The sequence below is a fragment of the Schistocerca nitens genome, chromosome 3, assembly GCF_023898315.1.
Source record: "Schistocerca nitens isolate TAMUIC-IGC-003100 chromosome 3, iqSchNite1.1, whole genome shotgun sequence".
Taxonomy (NCBI): Eukaryota; Metazoa; Arthropoda; class Insecta; order Orthoptera; family Acrididae; genus Schistocerca; species Schistocerca nitens.
The window spans coordinates 496,460,212-496,471,532 of NC_064616.1; positions in this window are offsets into that span (position 1 = coordinate 496,460,212).

An 11,321-nucleotide genomic window follows, 5' to 3' on the forward strand; every position below is an offset into this window, starting at 1 on the left:
AGAAAACACGAGAAGGGCTTCAGTCTGGAAGTGTGCTGGTCGAACACAGGAAGAACGTAGATCTAGGAACAATCGGCTATAACAGTTGTAAATTGTCGTCGCTATGCTGGGAAGGTTCCAGAGCTCGAAACGCTGATAGAAAGCACTGATGCTTAAATATTTATAGGCACTGAAAGGTAGCTAAAGCCGGAGATAAGTTCAGCCGAAATTTTTGCAAAGGACCTAACGGCTTTCAGAAAGGATAGGCTAAACACAGTTGGTGGTGGCGTGTTTGTTGCAGTTAGAAGTTTATCTTGTGGCGAAATTGGAGTAGGTAGTTCCTGTGAGTTAATATGGGTAGAGGCCCTTCTTCGCAACGTGAATAAAGTAATAATTGAAACCTTCTACCAACCTCCCAGCTTAGAGGATACAATTGCTGAAAGGTTAAAAAAAACATGAGTCTAATTTCAAACACGTACGGCCGGCCGGGGTGGCCGAGCGGTTCTAGGCGCTACAATTTGCAACCGCGCGACCGCTACGGTCGCAGGTTCGAATCCTGCCTCGGGCATGGATCTGTGTGATGTCCATAGGTTAGTTAGGTATCAGTAGTTCTAAGTTCTAGGGGACTGATGACAGGATTCGAACCAGAGACCGTAGCAGCAGCGCGGTTCCGGACGGAAGCGCCTAGAACCGCCCGACCACATCGGCTAGCTTCAAAGAAGAGCAGCACGTTTTCTATTATCGTGAAATAGGGGCGAGAGTGTCACGGATATGATACAGGATTAGGGATGGACACCATTAATACAAAGGCGTTTTTCGTTGCGGCGGAATCTTCTCACGAAATTTCAATCACCAGTTTTCTCCTCGGAATGCGTAAAAATTTTGTTGACGCAGATCTACATAGGGAGAAACGATCATCAGAATACAATAAGGAAAATCAGAGCTGATGCGGAAAGGTATAGGTGTTCGTTTTTCCGCACGCTGTTTGAGATTGGACTAATAGGGAATTATTGTGAAGGTGGTTCAGTGAACCCTCTTCCAGGCACTTAAGGGTGATTTGTAAAGTATCCGTGTATATGTATTTATAGATGTTATCATTGTGTAGTCCAACAAAAGCCGTCTGTACACGAAAGCAGTACTTAACTGCTAAGAGGCAAGTTTTTCACTACCCTCATCATGTGTAGCTAGTGTTTCTTTATATGAAACTCATTTTTCTCTTTTCTTTTCATCACAGGAAATCGCTCCGTACAGCCATATGTGTAATAGAGTTAAAGGTAACCCTGAATCCTCAGTATAATTAAGAAGAGCATGCTTTCTCTCTGATTGTGAACGGAACACTGATGTATACTGTTCGGTCTGCCAATATGCTACTATCATTTCACACTTAGAAGGTATGCGCATTATGACATTACGGCAAGATAGTTTTCTTCACACGAAAAGGGGCCCAACAGATTCGGTAGACCAGTACCACAGTGATGTCATTCAACGTGCAACCACTATCGTGAGCCTCAAAACATGGTAAGATCTGCCTCACGGTGGTCACCAGTGGTCAGCAACACTATATGAAACTATGACTCTTTTGTGTCCCGGGTAAAATGCAATAACACTATGCGATGTCTGTTTCTAGGCAACTACAACGCATGTGTCGACCCAGGGAGTACACAGCTCTCTCCACACAGGCAGTTTGGTCTCGAGGCGTCCATTAAGAAACTTCCCAGGAGAAGAAGGTGGCCAAGATGTGAAATTTCGGTTGAGCTGTTGGCATACCCTAAGACGCTACAAGTGCAACTCCGTTTATCAACAGGGAAGGGCGTCTACCAGTAAAATAACGGAAATTTAAGGGAAACAGTATCAAGCAATGCACAGCGTCTTGTCAAACTGGAATTAATAGGGGTGACCCAATTACGCATCAAAGTATGAATACCATATCTGAAATTGACATGTTAATGCAGGGTCACATCTAACTAGAAAAGGAAACTAACGTGCGCTATAACAGTTTCGTTTATTTCCATAAGATATCAAATAAAATGATTTACCCCGTGGATAAGCCATATAAACATTTAATAAAGCGACAAAAGATATAATTGTAGACTATAGCGGCGAGTGAACAAAGGTATAATCTGTAACTACACTAATCAATTAGAACATTATGACGACCTTCCTAATAGACGGTATGTCCGCCTTTGGCACGGATAACAGCAACGATGCATCGTAGCAGGGAAGCAGTGAGGCCTTGGTAGGTCGCTGGAGGAGTTGGCACATCTGCACACACAGGTCATCTAATTCCCGTAAATTCTAGGGAGGGGGCGATGAGCTCTGACGCCACGTTCAATCACAAGCAATCAGATGTGTTCGATCGAGTTCAGATCTACCGAGTTGGGGGGCCAGCACTTCAATTGTAATTCGCCACTGTGTTCCTGGAACCACTCCATCACACTACTGGCCTTGTGACATGTCGCATTATCTCGATGAAGAATGCCACTGCCGTCAGGAAACATGATCGTCATAAAGGGTTTTACGTAGTCTGCAACCAGTGTACGATACTGCTTGGCCATCATGGTGCCTTATACGACCTCCACTGGACCCATGGATCACCACGTGATTATTCCCTAAAGCAAAATGGAACCATTGCCAGCTTGTCTCCGTCCCGCAGTACAAGTAACTTGTTCCCCTTTAAGACGAAGGATTCGCGTCCTCCCATGGGCATGACGAAGAAAGTATCGGAACTCATCAGACCGTGCAAAGTCCTGCCACTTCGCCAACGTCCAGTGCCGATGGTCATGTGCCATTTCAGTCGTAGTTGCCGATGTCGTGGTGTTAACATTGGCACATGCATTAGTCATAGGCTGCGAAAGTCCATCGTTAGCGATGTTCGGTGCACTGTATGTTCAGACACACTTGTACTCTGCCCAGCATTATAGTCTGATGTTAGTTCCACCTCATTTCACCGTCTGTTCTTTTTTTACTAGTCTGCCCGTTCTACTACACCCGACATCTGTAATGAGGTGTGGCCGCCCATCCCCACGATGTTTGGCGTCACGTGTTGAAGACACTCACCGCAGCACTCCTCGAACACCCGACAAGTTGTGCAGTTACCAAATTGTTCGTGGCGAGCCTCTGGGCCGCCATCACAATCTGCCCTTGGTCAACCTCAGATCGTTCACCTTCCCCATTCTACACAGGGACAGCACGCTCATTGACACTACATGCACTGAGCGTGTGTGTGATTAGAAGTCATTCCTCACCAGGTTACTTTACTACTGCCTGGACAGGCTTACATTGATAGTAGATCGGTGGTTTTAATATTCTGGCTGATGAGTGTATATAACAGATATGGACAGTGACTGAGTAAGTGATTAGTTGTTCGACGACAGATCCCGAGGAAAGGAAGACTGAACACCAGAAGATTCGCCAAAATGCAAGATGGGTGCAACTAGTTGGCTGCGAATATTAAAACTACGCAGTTAAACCCTGATTCAATTTATCTAGTTTTCCATCCCTGTCACCTCAGTGAGTGCATCGACTGGTTCATGCTGTTCATGCTTACCATGGTACGTGTATGGAAGATGGCTGCTGGAGCGCCTAGAACTTTTGAGTTCAGCTCGATCTCTGCACTATACTCAAACATCTCTCTCTCCCACGAGTATATTCTTCAGCGTCCCTGAAGCAGACGTACTCTCTGACCTTCTGGCAGCAAGTACGGATGGCTTTAACTCCCTGAAATATGCTCTGTCAGCATATGGATATCGCCAGTCAATAGCAGCAGACTTTGAGGGTTCTGACCAATAACAATTTTATAAACATATTTAATAAATTCCTCTTCTCGCGGATTTTGTCATGGTTGGCGATAAGGGTGTGATGTGGGAAGGAATGCAGAGAATCTCTCTCACTACATGACAGATTTTCAACCCTGACCAACCAAAAACATTGCATGTAGAGGCACTTGGGAAAACATGTGTTCTACTAAAATAATTACTGTGAACCTGTCACAGACCCTCTTTTATTGTGTATTGTGTATTAAACCGGGGACCTAGAAACGACGGAGAGGCTTTTCGTCCCGCTGTAGCCCTCAGTGGTTCACAACCCCACAAAAGGCCAGAGCAGTCCACCCAGCTCACCGCCTCTCCACATCGAACCCAGGGTTACTGTGCAGTTCTGCCCCCAGTGGAACCCCCTCCCCCCCCCCCCCCCCCCCTCACGGGAACGTCTCACACCAGACGCCAAAAGTTTGCGTGGTAAAGTAATGATGGTGTACATGTACTTGGAGAAAGCGTTTGCGCAGCAATCGCCGACATAGTTAACGGAGGCGGAAGAAGGGGAACCAGCCCGAATTCGCCGAGGTAGATGGAAAACCGCCTTAAAAACTATCCATAAGCTGGCCGGCACACAGGACCTCGACTCTAATCCGCCGGGCGGATTCGTGCCGGGGACTGGCACACCTTCCCGCTCGGGAAGCAGCGCGTTAGCGCAGACCCTCTTAGATTTAAACGAACATTCCGGCATGGCGCAGCCACGACCAACTGCCAGTCCCATAGCTCTGAGTTTTTCACCTGGCTTTCAGATCCTATATCGCCTAAGACGATTTCTTTTACCGTCTCACACAATACAGTTTTTAACGGAACAGAGGCCACTTTCCTACATGTCTGCTTTCTGGACAGGGGGTACTGCTATTTCTGTGTTTTATACCTGCTCGGTGGTGCCTCTCAGCATCATGAAGCTTATGCCACTCTGCTCCTTCTAAATTAACTTCCCTGCCGTGAGCCAACTAAAAAAGGCCCCCAACGCTGCGGAAAATAATAATTCACCCGCACCATAATAAAAGGAAAAGATGTAGTAATTAGCAGTGCAGTGGTGAGTACTGTCTGCGGTTTTCATGCAGCATTAAAGAATCGACTGTGTTGACCATTGAGATGTGCATATTATATTATAAAATAGGTTACATGACAGTTAGTGCATAAACTTCCAATAACAAAGAGAACACTTGAGTGATAGTAGACCAATAGCTCCAGGTTTTCTGAGTGCAAGATTTGTCTGATGCTTCATGAGCGTCGTAGAAGAATGTGGAGAGCGTGGAGATATCCAGGTGTAAATGCATGTCTCAGGCATATAGTCTCGTGGGTTCACCAGAGAGGTGGGTGAGTAATGTTTTGGGATAGTATCCTGTATGAATGAGGTGGGGGTATGCTACAAAGGTAGATTAGAAAGCAAACTACTGGAGACTCTAGAACTGAAGTTATTGCACTCATACGAAAAGTATGGTTCCCCAAAGGACACCTTCTGCTCGCTTTGACAGAAATATCCCAGTGAGGAGAACAAGCTGACACCCTCGTGACAGCTGATAGAAGCAGATCCTCACACACTGTATGAAGGCCAGGGGTGTTGCCGTAAGAGTGTGAGACAGGCTTCAGTAGCAGTGTCTGGATCACCTTGCTAAAATTCGGCGAAGGTGTAGCCAGGCATGCTGCAATGCACGGAAAGGGACGTGACAGTTGATTTTGCATATGTGTAAAGATCTACTTCGAACATACTACATTTATTAACGTTATTGTTTTGTTTTTCTTTTACGGTAATCTTATCATTTAGGTTAATAAGATACATTTTTCATTTCGTACGTCCCTTGACTCAAAACCTACACATATGCAGGTGGCGCAAAATGAAAAAAAAAAAGAAAAAGAATTTCAGCAGTTTAAATAGATCGTTGAGCCAATGCAGATCGGTGGCAAAGTGCACTTGGCGTGTGTTGTTCTGCGTCTCCCACAACCAACTGCACAAGACGATTGTTACGTTTGTATGGCAGCGCACCATTGTTGCCACAGGTGAAGGGAACTATAGCGTTCAGTCGGTGTTTCGGTGACCATTTGCATTTCGCGTTTAAAATCTGGAAACGATGCTGCCAGGTACCAGGGAGTTGCTCACCGAAAGACACAGAGGCTTGAAAACGGGGCAAAAATGCTTCGATCAGCGACAGATGCTGGGTGGTCTCGCGTCATAAATGTTTGATTCGTCGTGGAAATTGCGCGTTCCTTCAGCAGCTCCTGCTTGACCTAATGCGTCATAGCCATCTGATAGAGTAGTGGAAATATAGTCGACTTAGTGGAGTAGTGGAGGCAGTGGAGTTTTTACCAGCAAAGAAGGCCTGAAGTTGCGAAAAATGTTTATCTGTGACAAGCCTCTGTGCATAACTGGAAATGCCAACTGTTTAGCTTGTCCTTCAGTCACTAAAGAGGGCATAGAAAATGACATACCAAACTAAAAAAAAGCAAAGCAGTTGTTCAACTTCTCATTAAGAAAATAGTGAGGCTAGACGAAATCCCATTATACATACTAAAATTTATAGACGAAAGATTTGATACAGCCCCTCATAAAATACTAATTTATGTGACAGGCTGTTATCCTCAAACAGTACTTATCGTTCACTTTTATTACATTACCGAAGACGACCAACGCAAGAAACTGCAAATATCATAGACTCCTCAGTTTAATGAGTTATTCATTAAAAATAGTGAAACTAGCAAAGGATCAAATAGGCGAAAAGGCAAAGGAATGACAAGAGGATAAATACAAGGCTGTTGAAGTATGCATAAGTAGAGGAAAGGTAGGTACCACCTACAGGAAAATTACAGACACTTTTGGGAAAAAGAGTAGCACCATATGAGTATCAAGAGATTAAATGGCAAGCCAGTATTAAGCAAAGAAGGGAAAGCTGAAAGGTGGAGAAATTGTACGACGTTGAGCCAAAACATTATGACCACCTGCTTAATTGCATTGTTGTCTGTCTTTGGAGTGACATACGTCACTGATAGTGCATATCTGAAATCCGACAGTTTGTTGGTAGGTTTTTGGAGGTTCGTGGCATTAGGTGCCTACGCACAGGACGCGTAATTAGCTTAAATAACGGGCTGCTGATTTGTGTAGGTGGTGTTGGCGCCTGATAGCCACCAGACGGGTTCCATAGGATTTACATCGGGCGAATTTGGTCACCGAGACATCAACATGAGTTCACTATACTCCTCAAACCATTTTAGCACAGTTATGGTTCCGAGACACTGACGACTGTACTGCTAGAAGATGACATCGCCGTCGGGGAAGACGTCAAGCATGAAAGGATGCAAATGGTTCGCAGCTGTCACCGTGTCTTCGATTACTACCGCAGGTCACACCAAGCATAGGAGAATGTCTCCCGTAGCACAATTCCGCTGCCACCAGCCTGCGTCCGTAGAGCACTGAACGTTCCGAGCCGCCGTTCACCTTGACGACGGCGTTTGTGGAGACGACCAGTGATTTAGTGATTCATGTGAAGAGCAGACGATTTTCCATTGATCTACAGTCGAATCCAAATGGTCCCTTGGCCACTACAATCGTAATTGCCGATGTCGTTGTGGCAAAATGTGAACACGTAGGGTTGGTCTGCTGCGGACTTCCAGGTTCAACAACGTATGATGAACGGTGTGCTCCGAAACACTTACGCGTGCACCAGCATTGTACTCCTTCACCAGAGATCACCATCTATCCTACTTTACAGATCAGACAAGCCTCCAAACCCCACGTTTTGTGAAGTGTCGTGGACGTCTAACCTAGTGGTAGTTTTACTGTCCTCCTACCTCTTTCCGTAGATGCTCACGACAGTAGCACATATACATTCAACCAGCTCCGCCGTTTCAGAGTTACTCGTTCACGGGCTCTGCGTAATAATAATCTGCCCTGTTTCAAAGAAGCTTATTTCAATGGATTTCCCCATTTGCAGCGCATGTCTTCGCTAGGGTGATCCGCCGTCCGTGTCTGCTCCGTTTACATACATCCGTTAAAACGTAAAGTGGGCGCAACGCCACCAGGGAGCATCCGACGTCGCGGTGGGAAGTTGTCAGAATGTTTTGTTTTATCAGTTTATAGAGGGGCTCTGCCAGGAGAGTGAACATTAAGGGGATATTGTAGAAAGGGAGAAGAAGGTAGATGAAGATGACAAGGGAGACATAATACTGCGAGAAGAATTTGGCCGATCAATGAAAATTCTAAGAGGAAACAAGGCTCTAGAATACATGACATTCCTTCAGAATGATTGAGATCCTGGGGAGAGAGAGCCATGACAAAATATTTCCACTCGATGTGCAACATACATGACGCAGAAGAATGTAATAAGCCCAATTTCAAAGAAAACATGTGGTGACATGTGTGAACACTACCGAATCATCACTTTAATAAGTCATTGTTGCAAGCCGGCCGGTGTGGCCGAGCGGTTCTAAGCGCTTCAGTCTGGAACCGCGTGACCGCTACGGTCACAGGTTGGAATCCTGCCTCGGACATGGATGTGTGTGGTGTCCTTAGGTTAGTTAGGTTTAAGTAGTTCTAAGTTCTAGGCGACTGATGATCTCAGAAGTTAAGTCCCATAGTGCTCGGAGCCATTTGAACCATTTTGAACCTAAAAATGAAATATTATCGAAACTGGCGAATTTATTTACTTAAATATTAATTTATCGTGCCTCTGGGATTAAATATGAATACTGTATTTGGTTAGTTTTAAAAGATTATAACCGATGGTAGATACTAAATTTATTTTTAAATAAGTGGATTATTAATTTTTTATTTAAATTTATCGTAAATCTCTCTCTCTCTCTCTCTCTCTCTCTCTCTCTCTCTCTCTCTCTCTCCATGTTGGTTTGCACCCATTACCGACAATTCTCTCTCGGTAAATGCTGAGGTGACATGAGCAGAAAGCATATAAGATATACTTTTTAATCGTTTAATGACTTAATCACTTGCTTGTTAAACATATGCGGTCAGTCGTCAGAAGTATATTTTCATCAAAAATATTTTTCATCATTCATTAATTTTATCCGAATTTCTTTAATATAGTTGCAGAATATGAATCATCCTTTCGGATACTGTATAACGCAATGAATGTATTTTGAAGATCACTTTTACTCAGTCAAATGATTTCTTCCATTACCACAACAGTCAATATTTTGGCATTTTAATCGAAACAGAGTTCACTATTAAGTAAATGTCTGATCATGAGCATGGACGAAAAATTGAACTAAAAGCTACTTATTGGCAAAAAAATCAAGCAAAGGAACGACAGTAACTGTGACGACAGGCGATAACAGAACGCAGTCAACAATAATGATTCACTGAACTGAACGAGTGAATATTCAAGTCACCAGTGATGCCAAGTCAGCTTTTTAGAGCTAACTCTGGCTGCTTTTAAGACTACTGAGTTGGCAAATGAGTGATTTAACCGGAGTCCGGAAGTATGACTTTTTTCACAACGTTAGCTCTTTTTCTGACATTTTTTTCCTAGACTATATGGAAGCATTTAAACATTAAAACCCACACTAATTAAAGGAAAATTATTTTCATTGAAGTGATACTTCAAAACACGCTTTAATATCCCATGAAAGTGTATTATTAGACTGAAATAAAAAGCGCAACAAACTGTAGCTCTGTTACTGTGAGTACCAGATTTGTCAGCATACACATACACAAGACTAGAAAAATAACTGCGAAATATAAACGGTTGAGAGTGTTACGGGAAACGTAGTTGCAGCTGACATCAGCAAAGTATCATAACTTCACAATAATGAAGGAAGCTGATCTAAGCAAAGAAGACTTTCATTTATGCGAGATGAATCACAAGTCGTACACCTCACAGTTGCAGTAAACAGTGTGCCAGCGACTCAACTGATAAAAGGAACAGGGAGCTTCTGTTTAGTGCAGTAGTTTACTAAGTGTAAGATGTAATCTAATGTTACAGTGCAGATATTTCGAACTTTGTCCTGTAGGTAATTTACAGAAACATTATTTGTATTCTTATTTTGAGAAAAAGGGAGTTGTGCGAAAGAAACTGATTCGAAGATATTTATTTAAATACATTTTTGCTTCAAAATATCGAGGTTTCGAAAATTCAAGTAATGTTCATACGTTCACAGTTAATTCTTTGCATTACTGTAACGTCCAGCACATTCCAAATTAAGAAAGTAAATTTAAATTCAAAATGGTCTGTTACACAGTATAATTATTGAAAAAAATCGGAATAATAGACCTTGTTTTATTTTAGCCTTTTGCTAGCTTTTATTTGTAGACACATTTAGCTTATTTTGATTTGGAGAGTGAGCAACACTGCCAATCGTACGTATAACTACAACCGATTGGAGCGATTGTTTTCATTTGGTTGCTCCCTTAGACTAGTTGCAAGTAAAAATGTGTATGAGTAATTCAACCGAATCGATTGTTCTCCAACAACCGAATGAGGCAATTGTTTTCTTTCGATTGTTCCAATCACTAGCAGTGTGGTGTGGGGCCCCTGACTGCGCGGTGCCCGTAGCATACGCTACGTGCACAAATCGCTCCTGAGTCTATGCTTTACCATTAGAGGGGAAGGTTCTTCCTTTGGGGATGACCGATGTGTTAGGTCGATGAAACTCGTAGCGTGCGGAAGGTGCAACAGCAGGAAGGTGGGCGTGTTTGGCAGCAGCTGGCTGTCGCTATCAGCGGAGCAGCTTCTATATTTGTGGAGCGGGCTTTCTGCCGTGTCCGTGCAAAATCCGTGCCCGTGGCCGTGTGACTGTCGCGAGTGGCGCCTCGTGAGCGGCCGCGGTTAATAAGAGGGCGTCTTTTGTAATTGGGCAGGTCTGCGCAGCAGTATATTTAGCCGCGCGGCGTGGCGGGAGGCGCAGGGCGCGCGCCGCCAGGTCCCCGCGGCAGCAGCCAGTGCTTTCTACGCGACCGACCCGCGCGCCGCCGGCCGACCGCCTAGCGGCTCTCGCGCCGCTGTCCGAACTTCCGCGCGTTGCCGACCGTGAGTCCTACCGTTCGGGGAGAGAAGTCCGTCGCAATACGCTGCCCGTTCAGCGGCGGCAAGCAGCCAGTGATTCCGGACATTGGGGACGTTAAAACATGGCGTGACGTAGTGTGAGTGACCTGCTGTCGACTGTGTTCGAAATAGCGCTACGATGGCGTGTGCGTAGAATAATAGTGTGTACACTACGAGTGTGTGGACTCGTCAGGTAGAGACGCAGTTAAGCTGGTGAACGAAACTCGGTGACAGCTAGCGGCCAGCGATTGCTGGAGACGACCGGACGTTGTTCGCCCCCTGCTTCTCGGCGCCCAATGCGCTGCAGACTCGCGAGCTGTTGAGGTCGCGGCGCGATGTTGCCGTCGTACTCGGATGTGGGGCTGTACCTGCCGGGCGGGTGGGGCGTGTCGCGGCCCGTGCGCTACACTCCGGTGCTGCGCCGCTACTCGCCGCTGCGCATTCCGTGCCCCAGGCGCTTCATCGCGCCGCGGCCCATCTTCATCGACACCGCCGACATCGATGTGGTGACCCCACCGGTGCGGCGCACGGGCGC